An 18,931-nucleotide genomic window follows, 5' to 3' on the forward strand; every position below is an offset into this window, starting at 1 on the left:
TATTTTTTGATCCTGTATTGCAATCATGAATCCTTCTGTGTCACTGTATATATTTCCTTTTCTTAGCCATGTGTTGGATGCGTCTTGATCGATGTGTGGCTGTGTTAGATGATACGGGTGCTTGCCATGTAGTGTTTTCTTTTTCCAATTTACTTTCTTCGTATCAGTTGATGTTATGTGATCTAAAGGGTTGTAGAAGTGGTTATGAAGTTGCAGTGGTGTAGCCGATGTATTTATATGAGTGATTGCTTTGTGTATTTTGCTAGTTTCTGCTCGTTCTATAAAGAAGTTTCTTAAGTTGCCTACCTGTCCATAATGTAGGTTTTTTCTGTCAATGAATCCCCTTCCTCCTTCCTTTCTGCATAATGTGAATCTTTCTATTGCTGAATGTATGTGATGTATTCTATATTTGTGGCATTGTGATCGAGTAAGTGTATTGAGTGCTTTTAGGTCTGTGTTACTCCATTTCACTACTCCAAATGAGTAGGTCAATATTGGTATAGCATAAGTATTTATAGCTTTTGTCTTGTTTCTTGCTGTCAATTCTGTTTTCAGTATTTTTGTTAGTCTTTGTCTGTACTTTTCTTTTAGTTCTTCTTTAATATTTGTATTATCTATTCCTATTTTTTGTCTGTATCCTAGATATTTATAGGCATCTGTTTTTTCCATCGCTTCTATGCAGTCGCTGTGGCTATCCAATATCTAATCTTCTTGTTTAGTGTGTTTTTCCTTGACTATGCTATTTTTCTTACATTTGTCCGTTCCAAAAGCCATATTTATATCATTGCTGAATACTTCTGTTGTTTTTAGTAATTGGTTGAGTTGTTGATTTGTTGCTGCCAATAGTTTTAGATCATCCATGTATAGCAAATGTGTGATTTTGTGTGGGTATGTTCCAGTAATATTGTATCCATAATTTGTATTATTTAGCATGTTGGATAGTGGGTTCAGAGCAAGGCAGAACCAGAAAGGACTTAATGAGTCTCCTTGGTATATTCCACGCTTAATCTGTATTGGCAGTGATGTGGTATTATTTGAATTTGTTTAGATATTAAGTGTGATTTTCTAATTTTTCATTACTATGTTTAGGAACTGTATCAATTTAGGATCTACTTTGTATATTTCCAATATTTGTAGTAACCATGAGTGGGGTACACTATCAAAAGCTTTTTGGTAATCAATGTATGCGTAGTGTAGCGACCTTTGTTTAGTTTTAGCTTGATATGTCACCTCTGCATCTATTATCAGTTGCTCTTTACATCCTCGTGCTCCTTTGCAACAGCCCTTTTGTTCATTTATAATTTTGTTCTGTGTTGTATGTGTCATTAATTTCTGTGTAATGACTGAAGTTAATATTTTGTATATTGTTGGTAGGCATGTTATGGGGCGATATTTAGCTGGGTTTGCTGTGTCTGCTCGATCTTTAGGTTTCAGATAAGTTATTCCATGTGTAAATGTATCAGGTAATGTGTACGGGTCTGCAATGTAACTGTTAAATAATTTAGTTAGATGTGAATGTGTTGAGGTGAACTTCTTTAGCCAGAAATTTGCTATTTTATCTTTTCCAAGGGCTTTCCAATTGTGAGTAGAATTAATTGCTTGGGAGACTTCATGTTGCAAAATTATCACTTCAGGCATTTGTGGTATCATCTTGTATGCGTCTGTTTCTGCTTGTATCCACCGTGCATGCCTGTTATGTTGTACCGGGTTTGACCATATGTTGCTCCAGAAGTGTTCCATGTCTGTTGTGTTTGGTGGATTGTCTATTTTAATGTGTGTGTTATCTATTGTCTGGTAAAATTTCTTTTGGTTTGTGTTGAATGTTATTATTCACTTTTTTGTATCTTCTAAGTCGTTTGGCCGATGCTTGTAATTTCTGCTTCTTTTCATCTAATTGCTCTATTGCTTCTTGTTGTGAGGTTTTACCTAACCTTGTTCGTTGTTTTCCGATATTCCATTTCTTATAAATTGTGTTAGCTGTCCGAAGTCTTTTCTCAGTTTTTCTATTCTGATCTGTAGCCTGTGTTGCCATGTTGGTTTTGTGGGTTTCTTTTGTGTGTTGGTTGGTTCTGATCTCTGCCTAGTGAGTATATTTAGTGTAGTTAGTGCTCCTACATAAACCAGTAGTTGTAACTCTTCCATAGTTGTATTTTCATTTATTTTGTTGTATATGATTGTGTTGATAGTTGTTATTGTTGTTTCGACTTGTGGGTTATTTGGCGGTCTATGTAAGAATGGTCTAATGTCTGTATTTGTGTCTTTGTATTCTATATATGTCAGCTGAAATTTCTCTTCTATATCTAGTATGTGTGTCACTTCGTGTTCTATTTGTGCTTGTTCTGGTGGCTGTCTTAAGATTTCGTTTTCCTCTGATTGGGTAATTGACGCGTTTTGTTCTTTGTTTGTTTTCACTGGGATGTTTGATTCCATTACTGTATTTTCTTCTTCTTCTGATTGTACATAATTTTGTTCCAGTATTTGTTGTACTTGTTGTTTGATGTTTTCTAATTCTGACTGGGGTATCCTGTTATTTTTGGTTATTACACGGATCTGATCAGCTAGTCGTTGTTCTGTTAAAAATTTTAATTCTGGGTATCTGATAATAAATGTTGTGTATACTTGTGATCTGTATCCAGTTGTGTTGGTTCCTAGGTTTGTTGCTTGGTAATAACAGAACATGAGGTGTCGATTAACTTCATCTGACCATCTCAGCCTCTGTCTGTTTTCCTTCTAGGGTGGTTGCAGGAAGCATATCCTGCAAAACACCTCTATTTGGATTTAAATCATTTTCCAGTTGGCTAGCAGTGTCGTTACCATTGCGGGCGGGCATAGGGTTCAAGCGTCGTCCCCGACCATGACGGCGCTTGTCCGAGGCTTCTTTAGTTCTGTCCTGAACCAAGTAATCACACTAAAAGGGGGGTTAGCCCTATTAGTGGTTTGTTCTTTTCGTCGCCTTTTACGACTGGCAGAACATTATTATTATTATTATTATTATTATTATTATTATTACTATAATTACGATCCACAGTACATGAAGACGTGTTTTATAAACGATTTCCTATTTCTGTTACAAGATATAAGCACTGTAGGACGCGAACAGAGGCTGATTTACAGACAGAATTCTACTAATGAGATGGATTAACGCAGATGCCAGCAGATAGGGCATAAGTGAAGTGCTACGGTAAAAGCTGAACGGTATATGCTAATGGATGTACCATTGGGTACAGAATCAGGGGAACTTTGATCAGTAGTTGTGAGAAGTCTAGCGGAAATCAGTAACAGGAAGCCGTTCGCAGGACTGTCTCAGATCCTGCCGGTAACAAGATAACTAGCTGTTGTCGCACAAGTTGTCTTCGCTTGCAGAGAAGAATGCCATTCCTCACCACCTTAGGTACTCTGGTAACTGGTTTAGGATGTTTAATTCAGAATTAAAATTAATAAAATACAACCTCTAGCATCTTCCTACAGGAGAGTCATGCTAACAGTCTGTACTTAGATAATGTTTGTTCCTTGGACGACGAAATCATTATAGACGGAATACAATCTGTTTTATAATAAATTGGGGAAGGAAATCCGCCATGTCCTTTTCAAAGAAACAGTCACAGTATTTAGGAATTAGGAAAACCGAGAAAAACTTAAGGCTGGATCGTTGGCCGGAATTTGAAGGCCACTTCTCCCGAATGTCCTGACCACTGCGCAAGTCATCCTGTTTCACGTTATAGCTACAGATGAGTATTTCTGACCGAACACTGAACGCAAACTCTCAATACGAAGCTCATAAGGAAAACGTGAAGCACGTATTTCTGAAAATGTTATTTTATTTAAAGAAGTGACTGTATGTACGTTTGTAACATTATAAGTAAACTAACGACACATTCCGGCGAGAAATTGGTAACTATTTTTTGTGTCTGTAACTGACACCAGCGTATATACCTATTCCATAGGCCATTTTACAGAGGCTGCAGCTCTTTTAGTCCAATGTAGGACGAGCGAAAAATTACTTCTTTGCCTATGTACGAGCGGTTCTTATTTGTACATCACGTGAGGTATAATTTTGATGCAGTAGAATCGTCCTGAAGCCTGTCTGAAGTTCTCTAAACTTCCTCGATCGTGTTTCGCGGAAAAATCTTTTTACCTCTTAGATTTCCATTGAAGTCAACTGAGAGTATCCGTAACACTATCGTACTGGGAGATCGAGATATAATGAATCTAACAGCACATCTCTCAAATGCTTCGATTTCATCCTTATTCCGATCTGGTAGTAATTCCAAACACACGAGCAGTACTCAAAAATAGGTCGAGCGAGCGTTCTGTACGGCATCTCTTTTACAGGTACATTAAACTTCCCAGACCTTTTCCAATAAGCCGTAGTCGACCATTCGACTTCCTTAGGACTTGCCTTATATGTGCGTTCCATTTCGTATCATAATTCACAACGTTACGTCTAGATATTTAATCGGAGTGACAGACTAAAGCAGTACGTTAGTAATATAGTATTCGAACATAATATAGTCTTTCTCCTACCAGTGTGCATTAATTTACGTTTTTTCCGTTATTTAAAGCCAGCTGTCACATTCTAAGTTCGCTGTATCGCCCTACAGTCTGGAAGGATTGTAATTTTATCGAACAGAAATACACTTCAATGAATGTGTCCCTGCACACTAGTGCCACTTCCAGGAATGTTTTCAATAAGAAACATTAGCACGTTAGGAGTAGCAGCAGTTTTATGAGAAATACTTAAAAATCAGTATCCTCAGTAGCGGTTTCATTTCATTTCGTCTGGCAACCACTCTTCTGTTGTTGCATAAAAATTGGCTTTGTCGAAGTCTATGTAGATTGCCCCTCGTGTTTACAACGAAATTAAGATAATATGAGATTATAGATATGAGATTAAGTCACTAGCGTGCATTGACTGGAGAGCTGCTTACAAAGTTATTTTTTTCCTTTATTGTAGCAGGCACATTATTCGAAACTTGTTACTGAGGGGCTATCATTAAACAGCAGTATACCCGTCGTTTTGTTCCAAACTGTGCACGAACTTGTGCCACTCTTCGTTCTCTGGTCATTTTACGAACCGCCAACGTTACGAAGGCAAAACTGGCGAACAGCCGGACACTTTCATCAGTATATCTGTCAAATATGCTCTTTTGGTACTGTCTTCTTACTTTTAATTTTCCGTAATACCTCATCTAGTGGATAAACGGGTATGATGGTTGTAGTAGTACGCATCTGAAAGAGGAAATTCCAGAAACCAAAGAGATTTTGTCTCACGGCCACTGGTTTAGTTTATTTTACATCAGCCAGGGCTCTAAAGAAAGAAGATGGGGAAGGAAATGGCTGTGTCCTTCACAACCGACCACCCCGGCATTCGCGTTCAGCGACTTAGGACAGTCGTGGTGATCTTTAATCTGGATGGCTGGACGGATGTTGTTGTTGTTGTTGTTGTTGTTGTTGTTGTTGTGGTCTTCATTCCTGAGACTGGTTTGATGCAGCTCTCCATGCTACTCTATCCTGTGCAAGCTTCTTCATCTCCCAGTACCTACTGCAGCCTACATCCTTCTGAATCTGCTTAGTGTATTCATCTCTTGGTCTCCCTCTACGATTTTTACCCTCTACGCTACCCTCCAATACTAAATTGGTAATCCATTGATGCCTCAGAACATGTCCTACAAACCGATCCCTTCTTCTAGTCAAGTTGTGCCACAAACTCCTCTTCTCCCCAATTCTATTCAGTACCTCCTCATTAGTTATGTGATCTACCCATCTAATCTTCAGCATTCTTCTGTAGCACCACATTTCGAAAGCTTCTATTCTCTTCTTGTCTAAACTATTTATCGTCCATGTTTCACTTCAATACATCCGTAATTCTCCCGAGCATGAGTCTAGTGCAGACCTCGTCAAATTGCGGCCCGAATTAAGTATTCGTGGTGCCCGCGGTTCTCAGCCGTGGTTTGTAATTATATGCGTATAGCAAATATCAATCGAATCTGAAAACATCAGGTAACTTTAGAGCTTCTGAAGGATGTTGTTTTCCTGCTCAGTAACACACAAAGATACTAACAAAGACCGTAGTATTTTAAGATGTGCTTTTTTTAATTCACGTTGGTGAATTATGCCTTAAGGTAATTAAAGTTCGCCGCTTATCTCAGGAGCAGAGTGGTCTATAGTGCGACCACTACTGCGTTAGAAGATGCGAGAGGGTGAATATTTTATTGTCTCTCTTCAGGAACAGAACTTACGCGTGTGCGCCAGTTATAGTCTCACAACTGTGGGGCCGCTGAGGGTGGCAGCAATCTAAAACAGAGCAGTCGACACGAAGTGTTCCGAATGGTGCTGACTTTTAACGATTTGTACTTCGGGGCCGGCGTCCAACTTACTGCATCCTTACTATAGCTACTCTATTTGGAGCTCATAGCGTACTAATTTATGTAGGTTAACAATTAATAATAAGATCGATACACATTGGGCCCGATGTGACGCTCCACTGTATCAGTATTGGCTATTGAGCGAAAACTTTCGACGACCATTGGTCTAGAGTCTTACAATTGCGCCACCTCGCTCGCTGCTAGAGTCTTGAAGGTTACTTTCGTGCAGTGGTCGTTCCCTTATATGTGACAGTGTACAGCAATTTAAGCGGAATATTTGAAAACTGTCTCATCTTTTCCTGGAGAGTCTAGTTGTCTCAACTTTCGGCCAGTAATCAGAATACTTTGCAACATCTCTAATCAAATATATAACTTTCTTCTCTATATTCACTTCACCCTTTGAAAAAATTTGATCAGCCAGGATTTTTCGCGTTTCCTGCAAGACATCTATGTATTCAGTCTGGTGGAAGGAGGAAACAGGATGGAGTATTGCAGAACCTGGACTCAGACTATGTCAAGTGGGAAATCCAACTTGAATACGACACCTGCTATACGTCACGCAACCTGTGATCCCCCTTTCCGTTAATTTACGGTTACTTAGAAGACGACGGTTTATTCGTATCCCTTTGGCAACCTGCATTGTTCTTGCTGGCAAGGGGATCGTGTCTACTTATCACCAATTTCGCCCAAACTTATGGCATATGCATGGCTTGGGCAGAAAAGAAAGTGACAGAAGTGAGATCTTTAGATGGCTAAGCGTTTAGAGAAAATAGCGTTTATGGCGTAGGTCAAGGGACATATCGGGCATTTGTGTTAGCGCAGATTCCAAGCAGAGGCTGGCGCAGTGGAGGGAGTACAGAGCGGTAATCCAAGGGTCGTAGGGTCCAGTCTATGTTGAAAAGTCTTTTTTTTTTAATTTTTACGTTACTTACACTGAAAATGAACCAAAATAATTTTCGGTATACTATATTTATTAAAATTCTCATAAAAGAGAAGAAAATAAATGACAGAGGAAAATGCGATAGGAAATAAATTTCCAGAAACTGATTACAGGGCGTACACGGGAACTTCGTATACGAAATTATACACTTTTATTATTTTGCAGTTGATGATTTACGCGTGCTGTAGTGATATTCATCGTAGAAAAAAGGGAAGCAGTAATTTTCTCGATATTGCACAAGCTATAAAGGTCGCATTTTTACAATTACATTTTCGTTTTAAAGTTTCTATAGAAAAAACAAACTTGGTTTATATTCATAAAAGGTTCGCTCTCATTGCGCAATCTGCAGTTATCCACGCGTGACGTATTATTTCGCCAACTATTGGCGAGGATAGCTGGTAATGTACAATGGAATGTATTTTGATGCATTCTTGAGAAACGAACCGCGAACAGCTGTTGTATGATCCGTTAATAGTACTACCGGTTTTACAATGCTAGAGTTGCATCTTCAGGTACATCTACATAAAGAAAAGCACACGAGAGATTTAGAAATTGTAAAACAAACTGGAAATGGCAAGACTCTAGGGAGAAGAAAATATGTCATATACGATGCATAACCTACAAAAGCAAATCTAAATATAATAGTCAACTTACTTATTTTCAGACCATTTACATGAAAAACTTAAGCGCATTGGACGTCCCATCATTCGCAGTCAGGTTACATATTCCATTTTTTTGTAATTTTTAAAGTCCACATGTTCTATTGTTCTTTATTTAGATGTTTCTGAAGATGCAATTCTAACGTTGTGCAATCGTCAGCACTATTAAAGGCTTATATGACAGCTTTTTGCTTTTTATTTTTTAAGGATACGTGTCTCTAGCTGCGGATGCCAATATTATAAAGTTTGCTGTTATTTTAATGCAGTCTTCCGGGATATGATTTCTTTTCTTCTACGAGATAAGAGCAGTTTTGAAGCTTTTTGATCATATTCTTTACCTAACGATAACAATAGGCATCCCATGGTTGTACTAGCGGAGTGTATTTGCAGAAACGATAATCATTTTAATACTGCACGACGGCAGTCCTTCTACATCTTGAAAAAACTAGCCGTATAATTGTAATTTGTCTGTCTTTCGCACGAGTCAATTAACAGAAGAAATTTGTTCTCCTCCACGTAGGGCTTCTTCACACCAGTTAAAAGAAGTTTCTGTAACGCTGTTTGAAGTTTCCTAGATTTTGACGAAGTTTTGACATTTCTGTTTTTTACTGTGCACTCATTCTCCCGTTTTTGAATCCTCGGTACAAAAGAGCCAATGCTGTTCTGTAGGCGTACTTAGACTGTTGGCAATAATTTTCCAAAAGGGTTGTAGTATATTGCGCTGTATACGAGTGGAGTACTTTGATCACTTTCAGCTTATTTGCCATGTAAGTAATGTAAAAAATTAAGAATAAAAATATAAAAATGTTTCCACACAATACTGGGATTACCGCTCTCCGCCGCTTCAGCCTCTGCCTGGAAACTACGCAAGCCTATCGTTTCCAAAAGCTTGGCCATTTAAATTTCCCACTTCTGTCACTTCCATTTCTGGCCAAGCCCTGCATGTATCATAGGTATGGACGAAATCGGTGATGACGAGCGGGCACGGACTTGTGTCATCTTGTAGAAGTATTTGCGCGCATTGCCTATCGTATAGACCAGTGGTCCGCAGTCGGCACACTACAGCCCAAGAAACCATTTCCTGCGGCCCGCACAACGGTCATTGTTCTGATCACGCTATACAGTCATTTTTTGTGTTTTTCGTACAAGAAAGTACACTTCAAAGCATCCCTCCATACGCAATAGTAGCACTGTTCTACTATTAATCTTCTCTTTACCTCCGTTCAAGGTACATCATCATCCTCCGACGACCACAATCATCTGTCATTATCGTACGTGACTAAATTTTGTCACCCGTAATATATAATTTCAAAAATTCTGAAAATGTGTCCTGCTTCAGTTATTTTTCAGACGGAATTTTGATCTACCATTAGCTCTTATGAAACTGAGCTATTACTATCCAGCCTAATCTAAATTGTGAACTGTTTCATGGTCGACACTTAGTTCCTTCTAGATAACATAGCTGCTAGTTTTCCAGTTTTGATCTACCAGTCTCGTAATTACACAGACTTTTCCAATGATTTGTTGAGAAGATTAAGGTGCTTTGACATTTAAATTTCTTGCATGTTTCGCTCGTATTCAGGATACATAATCCTTTCTTGACTACAGCGTGCTTAGGTAATCCCAGATCGGAGTACTGTTTCGTGAATTATGGGGTCACAAAGACGTCTACAGCCTGATATGGATAAACTATTTCTCCAATTCTTTATGTTGCATTCCCTTTTCTTCTTAACCTGCATTAATAATTTTTTCTGTATTTAAATTATACTTTCTGTTTAGCTATAAAAGCCAAAATATTGGTTTATTACTATTTGGTCGAAAACTGACATTTTGAGCCAGGGCTGTGTACCAACTACAAATTGATTCTGTCAAAGAAGAACCAGCAACCAACCACTGTTAATAATGTTATTTATTCACAAAAACTGAGCCGTTACCAATTTCGAGATGACTGATTACCTTCAGACGATTGCTCAACTTTAGATTACATTTGTTGTTATTTACATTAGATGCCGACAGTTTTGTTCAAATGGTTCAAATGGCTCTGAGCACTATGGGACTCAACTTCTGAGGTCATCAGTTCCCTAGAACTTAGAACTACTTAAATCTAACTAACCTAAGGACATCACACACATCCATGCACGAGGCAGGATTCGAACCTGCGACCGTAGCGGTCGCGCGTTTCCAGACTGTAGCGCCAAGAACCGCTCGGCCACCCCGGCCTGCGACAGTTTTGTTCCCCTAGTGTGAATGTTCCGTCGGGTGGTGGTACCCTACAGAAGAAAAGTGAGAAAGTGTCTATTTAACTGTACCTAATAACGAATGCTTATGAATATGAAACTGCTTTCTGTATATTTTTTTACTATTTAGTGAACACGACCAGTCTATAGCGCAACATAATTGCGCGGGAATTTCGACATAAGTAACCTAAAAGTAAACAGTTTTACTTTAAAAATTTGTTTACATTGTTTTCATTCGTTATTAGGCATAGTTAACCTTAAATGCACCGTTTCTCACACGGTTTTTTGATGGAAGGCACCACCAACCCAAGAAATTTCGCCACAAGGGGAAAAACAGGTGATAACTGGTGTAAAGAACAACAAATGTAATCTAAACGTGAACGGCCGCCTGAAGATAAACCTATTGGTTCGAAACTGGTAACTGCGCTATTTGTGTAAATAAATAACATTGTTAACAGTCTCTGTTTGCTCTTTTCGTCTTTGCAAGAATCAGCTAGCTTACATATATTGTTTATATTGTTTCCGTTTTTCTTCTTATACAAAACTGCGTTTAAAAACAACATTCAGTATGTTTCCTTGTCCAAATTACCATACGTGTTTCATCATAAGCTAAGTTCTAGCGATGGTACAAGCAAAACAAAAAGTAGTTCGGTTTCATTCTTTATTAAACGCCTTTAAAATATCAAGTAGGAGATCTGTGTGGCCCACAAGAAATTCAGTTCTTGACAGTGCGGCTCGGGGGTAGCAAAAGGTTGCGGCCCCTCCTCAGCACAATTAGCCACCGCTTTCCACGAGATAATCAACGTATTCTTCACGATGATAGATGTTAATGTAGACTTCAGACACGGTAAAGCTGAAATTCAATGTAGATGTCGAAACCTTATATCCCCAGAAGAGGTGATTTTAAAGGATAGAAATTTCTCAAAAAATCAATTTATCAATTACCTTTTCTCCGCGTCAGCACCGCCAATGTTTTCGTGCTGAAACAAATACGAACAATTTTGATAGATGAAATTATGTTATAAACGTGTTGCTTTCTCCTCATGAAAATTACCCACATTAGATTTAAATGTAAAGTACGTTATGATACACATTTTTCAACTCATTTCTAACGAAATAATTAGTGGTACATACAACCATGTTTACTGCTATTATAAAAACTGTCTATTCTTGCTGGCTGAAATTTCAGGTATGAAATCTACTTACACGCTGTTGAGAGGTGACATCCCTTCTTTCGGTTTTAGTGGAGTGGCAGTGCTAGCATCTCATTGTGAGACCGATTTCTTGACGGACGCCACCGACTAGAACGGGAGCAAAACTTCCAATGTTGGTAATTTAGCGAATCTAAAACCCCCACTCCAGACTATGGTTCCATCATAAAATTTTACTTAAAGTCAGTTGCTTGGAAAAATATTTAAATTGTGCAAAAATTATTGATAAAAAGCTCTATCTCGAAACTGATATGTTTTCACAAGATAACTTTTATTTGAAGAAATACTACGTGTGTGAATATTTCATTAAAGACCAGAGAAAAGATTTACTGTACTGAGTCGGTAGTTCAAAATTTACGGAACCAATGTCTCCTCTTTACGTTTATACATGTGAAGGATAGGCTATCTATTCTTGCGAATATTAAGTAAATGTAATTAAAGCAGTTGTGGGATCCTTAGGAATTCAGAAGGTAATCATGTAAAAAGAATGGGTAGGGAAAACTTTTGATGACGTGAGTATTTTAACAATAGTGCCGTAAGATATCGAAAGCTTGGAATTTTGTTCAAATATGGCACAAAGAAGTTTTAGCCGAAGGCCCCTCCGCGAAATAATTCGTAGCCAAAAAATATTTAACTTCTTGTAAGGAGAACGTCCACCACGGTAGCGGGCATTCAGAGTTTACTTGAAAATACAAGTAACTGATGTTTATTAACATTCACAGAACCTGACGCACTTTGGGTTAGTTAACAACTTTTATGGTAATTGTAAATGGCGCTCCTCCATGTCTGAGGATGTTTATTACTTTGTTTGCAGTGTTATCTGATACTTTGTTGTTTACAGTTTTTACCACAGTGTTATTTATTCTACCGCTAGGCGAATCATTAGTTGTCGTTGCTGCGGCTAAATCAAACGGAAATATAATACAAAGTACGAATGACCTCATTCCTTGCTGGTACTTCTCTGTGCTTGTGTGCATCCTTACACATGCTTCATCCGACTCTAATGACTTTGTCGCCGGGGCGTTAAATTGTAATCTTCCTTCGTTTTACACGTACCTCATGAACAAATGCTGTGTATGACATTCAACGTTGCCTTCAACATACACAATTCAGCTCAAAATAAAATACTTGGCTCTGAGCACTACGGGACTTAACATCTATGGTCATCAGTCCCCTAGAACTTAGAACTACTTAAACCTACCTAACCTAAGTACATCACACAACACCCAGCCATCACGAGGCAGAGAAAATCCCTGACCCCGCCGGGAATCGAACCCGGGAACTTATAAAATACTTATTCGTTGACGTAAATGTTCGCTTTATGAATCCAGTGCAATTCATATTCTTCACACCCAACATCCATCCTCGGCAGAACATCGTAAACTTTAGGAAATACGTATGCTAGTTAGAAAGTGAAGCATACTGATCCAATTTTCCTTCAGCAACTTCGTCGCTATAGCATATACTCCGTTAGTTCATGTAATACGTCGCTTGCGTTTGATCAACAGTGTTTTGTTAACCTTATTCAGAATTTTCTCTTCTTAATTTCATGTAATATATCCTTAAACCTAGGTATGAGGAGGACTGGTCATAGCAGGGTTCTTACGTAGTACTGTAGCTTAAAATGCATTTCACGCTTAAGTAAAGCTGTCTGCGACCGGTAGGTTAGTTTCAAATCGCAGTGCTTTGGTAGATAGGTGTACATTACTTTTTGAGGAGGCATTCTGTCACCTTCCTCGACTTGGCTTAACCCAAACATTTATACAGGGACCAACAGTTTAAGGTGGACTTCCCATCGCGAAGTAAGTTAGCCCCTCGGAGTGAAAATCATTGCCAGGGGAGATATAAGTTGTAAGTGGGAAAAAAAATTCGCAGTTCGATCGACTTTCGAATTATTAATTCGACGCTTCTCCAAAATATTTTTAAATGAGAATTTTCTTCGTTCTCGCAAGTGTTGGGCGTCTTAGTATGTTGACGGTCTCATCGAGAAGCTCTCTAGCTTAAATTGATAGACCTAACAACCTTACGCCGCTGAGGTGGTAGTGCGGCATGGATTTTGGAGCCTTCTTTGAACTCATTCGTTGTAGATGTTTTCTCCAGCTGTTTTAGTTATTCTGGAGGTATATAGTGTGCGATGGGTTCAATTCTAAGTTTCTCCATACATCTTCATTACTTCTGTGATCTCATTTGATGTAACCAGCTGTTCATCTCAAGAGTTTCATTTCACAGGCTGTTACCTTTTCGAATATTTTGCCTTCGTTGTCCAGTCTTCGCTACCAGCTCAACACAGGTATTGCTAAGGTTTTATGAAGGCGTACACTTTTGTACTACGAACGGATTCATTGCATTATTATTATGATCCCAATTTTAAACTGGTTTGTATATATTTATCAATAAGCGGTTATACGTGCCCAATGCACAAGCTTAGTGAGTTTCATTTAGTCATCTATAACCGACTATTAGAGTCTCCCTACTTTCATTCTTTTGTATTAAGTAGTATTTTTGCAATATACAAACTATCTTCTTTATATTGACCACCGCAAGTTTTTATGAGTTAATTCGAAGTTTTACTATAGCAAGAATAATAAATAGTCAACTAAATTATTTAAATATAAAGAACGCTTAGAAAACAATTATCACGGAAAAATTATTAAAATGTTGATAAAAGTGGGCGTTACTCCTAAAAAAGGTATGAAAGACATTTTAAAAGTTTTATTAAAAAGATACGCATTATACTTGGTCCTTTTAAAAGTTATGCAGTCTCTTAGGCATTTAGTTATGGGAAAAGACTTTTGATAGCAAAACATTTCAGTGGGTTTTCAGATATTGACTAACGTTTTATTGGGGACTTAAATTTTATGAATTTAAATTACAGTTATAAAAGACGAAAAACGGTAGAGGTATTTATTAAAACAATTATACCGAAGATGGTTACAGAATATGCCAGATTTTTTAAGTATTTTGAGTCTCAAGTGTAAAAAGGTAATTATATAAGCTGCACTCTAGTATTAAATTGTAGTTATGTTTTGCAGACTTTAGTGACTTAGGGAACTTCCCAAAAGTGCTCGTCATCATCTAGTATTTGATGAACTACTATTGTGAGGGTCCTGGTGCCGCAATGCGAGCTACCTGGCGGTAAACAAAAATACCGAACTAGGGTTCTTCTCTTATCTACACAGCAACATGTGATAGAGAAAGTTAAATGTAACACTTAGGAACTACTTTGGCGTAGTAGCAATTGGACAGCAGACACTTCTGCTCTCCATCCGACGGACGATTCATCGCAAAAATGTCACATGCTCACCTGCCACTATATACTGCAAAGATTTTTGGATTTTAACTGAGACACTGGCGCGCAGTCCGCTAACAATGGATTATACGCTGCCACCTGGGCTTATTACCCGATCAAATGCTGATGATGGGAACGTCTTCAACATTTAGGAATAGAACCGACTGCTGTCTGCAGAGTTGCGTCACACCAGCAGAGCTGGCGACCAAGGCCACTTCAGTGGGTAACGTGCCGTTACATGTTGGAGATAGTCTTCTGTCTACCAGTTAATCTACAGTACGCGTAATTGTGGTCTGTGGAACGGCGTCTGATGTAGTTTACCCGTGGGGAAAGGTGCTGAAATACCAGCGACGTAAACGCTTATGATGTTCTTCACGATGCAACACAATACAAGGCTACAATCAGCTGCTAGTATGGACTGATAGCTTTAAGATTAAATTTCATATCTAAAGGTCCGTTGTTCGATCCTTGACTTGTCCTAAGCTCTTTTCCGTGTAAAGAGACGTTCACATTTGTCATTATCTCTTGTGTATATGAAAAAAATATCTACCTACAACGTGGTTCTACTTTAAACTACAGGTTGAAGCGCATAATGAAATATTCAACGCTCACGGTAGGAGTGAACATTTTTGTATTTTTATCTGGAAAATTATCATTATTTACTACTACTACTACTACTACTACTATTATTATTATTTCCTTCTTGTCTCAGACGTTATGTCTGGTTAAAAATGGAAGGTGACGCGGACCTTGATCAAGCGTGACTTCCTTTTAACTGTATGGTATATGTTACATTGCATTTAGGAATTTTCGGGTAATTGAACAAGTGTCAATAATTACAGATTTCTGTAGTTGTATATATAAGTTTGGCTGTAGCTGAATTGCATTGATGTACTGGTGGATATTGTGTGGTATGACACCTGTAGTTGATAGTATAATTGGTATGATGTCAACTTTATCCTGATGCCACGTGTCCTTGACTTCCTCAGCCAGTTGGATGTATTTTTCAATTTTTTCTCCTGTTTTCTTTTGTATATTTACTGTATTGGGTATGGATATTTCAATTAGTTGTGTTAATTTCTTCTTTTTATTGGTGAGTATGATGTCAGGTTTGTTATGTGGTGTTGTTTTATCTGTTATAATGGTTCTGTTCCAGTATAATTTGTATTCATCATTCTCCAGTACATTTTGTGGTGCATACTTGTATGTGGGAACATCATGTTGTTTTATAAGTTTATGTTGTAAGGCAAGACGTTGATGTATTATTTTTGCTACATTGTCATGTCTTCTGGGGTACTCTGTATTTGCTAGTATTGTACATCCGCTTGTGATGTGATCTACTGTTTCTATTTGTTGTTTGCAAAATCTGCATTTATCTGTTGTGGTATTGGGATCTTTAATAATATGTTTGCTGTAATACCTGGTGTTTATTGTTTGACCCTGTATTGCAATCATGAGTCCTTCCGTCTCACTGTATATATTGCCTTTTCTTAGCCATGTGTTAGATGCGTCTTGATCGATGTGTGGCTGTGTTAGATGATACGGGTGCTTGCCATGTAGTGTTTTCTCTTTCCAATTTACTTTCTTCGTATCTGTTGATGTTATGTGATCTAAAGGGTTGTAGAAGTGGTTATGAAGTTGCAGTGGTGTATCCAATGTATTTATATGAGTCATTGCTTTGTGTATTTTGCTAGTTTCTGCTCGTTCTATAAAGAATTTTCTTAAATTGTCTACCTGTCCATAATGTAGGTTTTTTATGTCGATAAATCCCCTTCCTCCTTAATGTGAATCTTTCAGTTGCTGAATGTATGTGATGTTTTCTATATTTGTGGCATTGTGATCGAGTAAGTGTATTGAGTGCTTCTAGGTCTGTGTTACTCCATTTCACTACTCCAAATGAGTAGGTCAATATTGGTATAGCATAAGTATTTATAGCTTTTGTCTTGTTTCTTGCTGTCAATTCTCTTTCCAGTATTTTTGTTAGTCTTTGTCTATATTTTCCTTTTAGTTCTTCTTTAATATTTGTATTATCTATTCTTATTTTTTGTCTGTATCCTAGATATTTATAGGTATCTGTTTTTTCCATCGCTTCTATGCAGTCGCTGTGGTTATCCAATATCTAATCTTCCTGTTTAGTGTGTTTTCCCTTGACTATGCTATTTTTCTTACATTTGTCTGTTCCAAAAGCCATATTTATATCATTGCTGAATGCTTCTGTTATCTTTAGTAATTGGTTGAGTTGTTGATTTGTTGATGCCAGTAGTTTTAGATCATCCATGTATAGCAAATGTGTGATTTTGTGTGGGTATGTTCCAGTAATATTGTATCCGTAATTTGTATTATTTAGCATGTTGGATAGTGGGTTCAGAGCAAGGCAGAACCAGAAAGGACTTAATGAGTCTCCTTGGTATATTCCACGCTTAATCTGTATTGGCTGTGATGTGATATTATTTGAATTTGTTTGGATATTAAGTGTGTTTTTCCAATTTTTCATTACTATGTTTACGAGCTGTATCAATTTAGGATCTACTTTGTATATTTCCAATATTTGTAGTAACCATGAGTGGGGTACACTATCAAAAGCTTTTTGGTAATCAAGTAGTGTAGCGACCTTTGTTTGGTTTTAGCTTGATATGTCACCTCTGCATCTATTATCAGTTGCTCTTTACACCCTCGTGCTCCTTTGCAACATCCTTTTTGTTCTTCATTTATAATTTTGTTCTGTGTAATGACTGAAGTTAATATTTTGTATATTTTTGGTAGGCATGTTATGGGGCAATATTTAGCTGGGTTTGCTGTGTCTGCTCGATCTTTAGGTTTCAGATAAGTTATTCCATGTGTAAGTGTATCAGGGAATGTGTATGGGTCTGCAATGTGACTGTTAAATAATTTAGTTAGATGTGAATGTGTTGAGGTGAACTTCTTTAGCCAGAAATTTGCTATTTTATCTTTTCCAGGGGCTTTCCAATTGTGAGTAGAATTAATTGCTTGGGTGACTTCATGTTGCAAAATTATCACTTCAGGAATTTGTGGTATCATCTTGTATGCGTCTGTTTCTGCTTGTATCGACCGTGCATGCCTGTTATGTTGTACCAGGTTTGACCATATGTTGCTCCAGAAGTGTTCCATGTCTGTTATGTTTGATGGATTGTCTATTTTAATGTGTGTGTTATCTATTGTCTGATAAAATTTCTTTTGGTTTGTGTTGAATGTTATTATTCACTTTTTTGTATCTTCTAAATCGTTTGGCCAATGCTTGTAATTTCTGCTTCTTTTCATCTAATAGCTCTATCGCTTCTTGTTGTGAGATTTTACCTAACCTTTTTCTTTTTTTTCTGACATTTCATTTCTTATAAATTGTGTTAGCTGTCCGATGTCGTTTCTCAGTTTTTCTATTCTGATCTGTAGACTGTGTTGCCACGCTGGTTTTGTGCGTTTCTTCTGTGTGTTGGTTGGTTCTGATCTCTGCCTAGTGTGTATATGTAGTGTAGTGAGTGCTCCTATATAAACAAGTAGTTGTAACTGTTCCATAGTTGTGTTTTCATTTATTTTGTTGTGTATGATTGTGTTGATAGTTTTTATTGTTGTTTCGACTTGTGGGTTATTTGGCGGTCTATGTAAGAATGGTCTAATGTCTGTATTTGTGTCTTTGTATTCTATATATGTCAGCTCAAATTTTTCTTCTATATCTAACATGTGTGTTACTTCGAGTTCTATTTGTGCTTGTTCTGGTGGCTGTCTTAAGATTTCGTTTTCCTCTGATTGGGTAATTGACGCGTTTTGTTCTTTGTTTGTTTTCTCTGGGATGTTTGAGTCCATTACTGTATTTTCTTCTTCTTCTGATTGTACATTATTTTGTTCCAGTATTTGTTGTACTTGTTGTTTAATGTTTTCTAATTCTGACTGGGGTATCCTGTTATTTTTGATTATTACACGGATCTGATCAGCTAGTCGTTGTTCTGTTAAAAATTTTAACTCTGGGTATCTGGTAATAAATGTTGTGTATACTTGTGATCTGTATCCAGTTGTGTTGGTTCCTAGGTTTGTTGCTTGGTAATAACAGAACATGAGGTGTCGATTAACTTCATCTGACCATCTCATCCTCTGTCTTTGTTTTCCTTCTAGGGTGGTTGTAGGAAACATATCCTGCAAAACACCTCTATTTGGATTTAAATCATTTTCCAGTTGGCTAGCAGTGTCGTTACCATTGTGGGCGGGCATAGGGTTCAA

The 18,931-nt window shown here is 37.7% G+C and overlaps 1 protein-coding gene across 1 annotated transcript in view; it reads right to left on the reverse strand.

Moving 5' to 3' along the window:
* The window catches only part of LOC124721843 (solute carrier family 41 member 2-like), a 1,040,492-nt gene that overhangs the window by 517,480 nt on the left and 504,081 nt on the right, over window positions 1–18,931 (reverse strand). Inside the window, exon 2 of the mRNA XM_047246973.1 lies at window positions 11,147–11,181. The gene's annotated coding sequence lies outside the window, so the exon portion shown is untranslated. The remainder of the gene's footprint in view (window positions 1–11,146; window positions 11,182–18,931) is intronic.

Source organism: Schistocerca piceifrons, chromosome X (genome assembly GCF_021461385.2).
Source record: "Schistocerca piceifrons isolate TAMUIC-IGC-003096 chromosome X, iqSchPice1.1, whole genome shotgun sequence".
Classification (NCBI taxonomy): Eukaryota; Metazoa; Arthropoda; class Insecta; order Orthoptera; family Acrididae; genus Schistocerca; species Schistocerca piceifrons.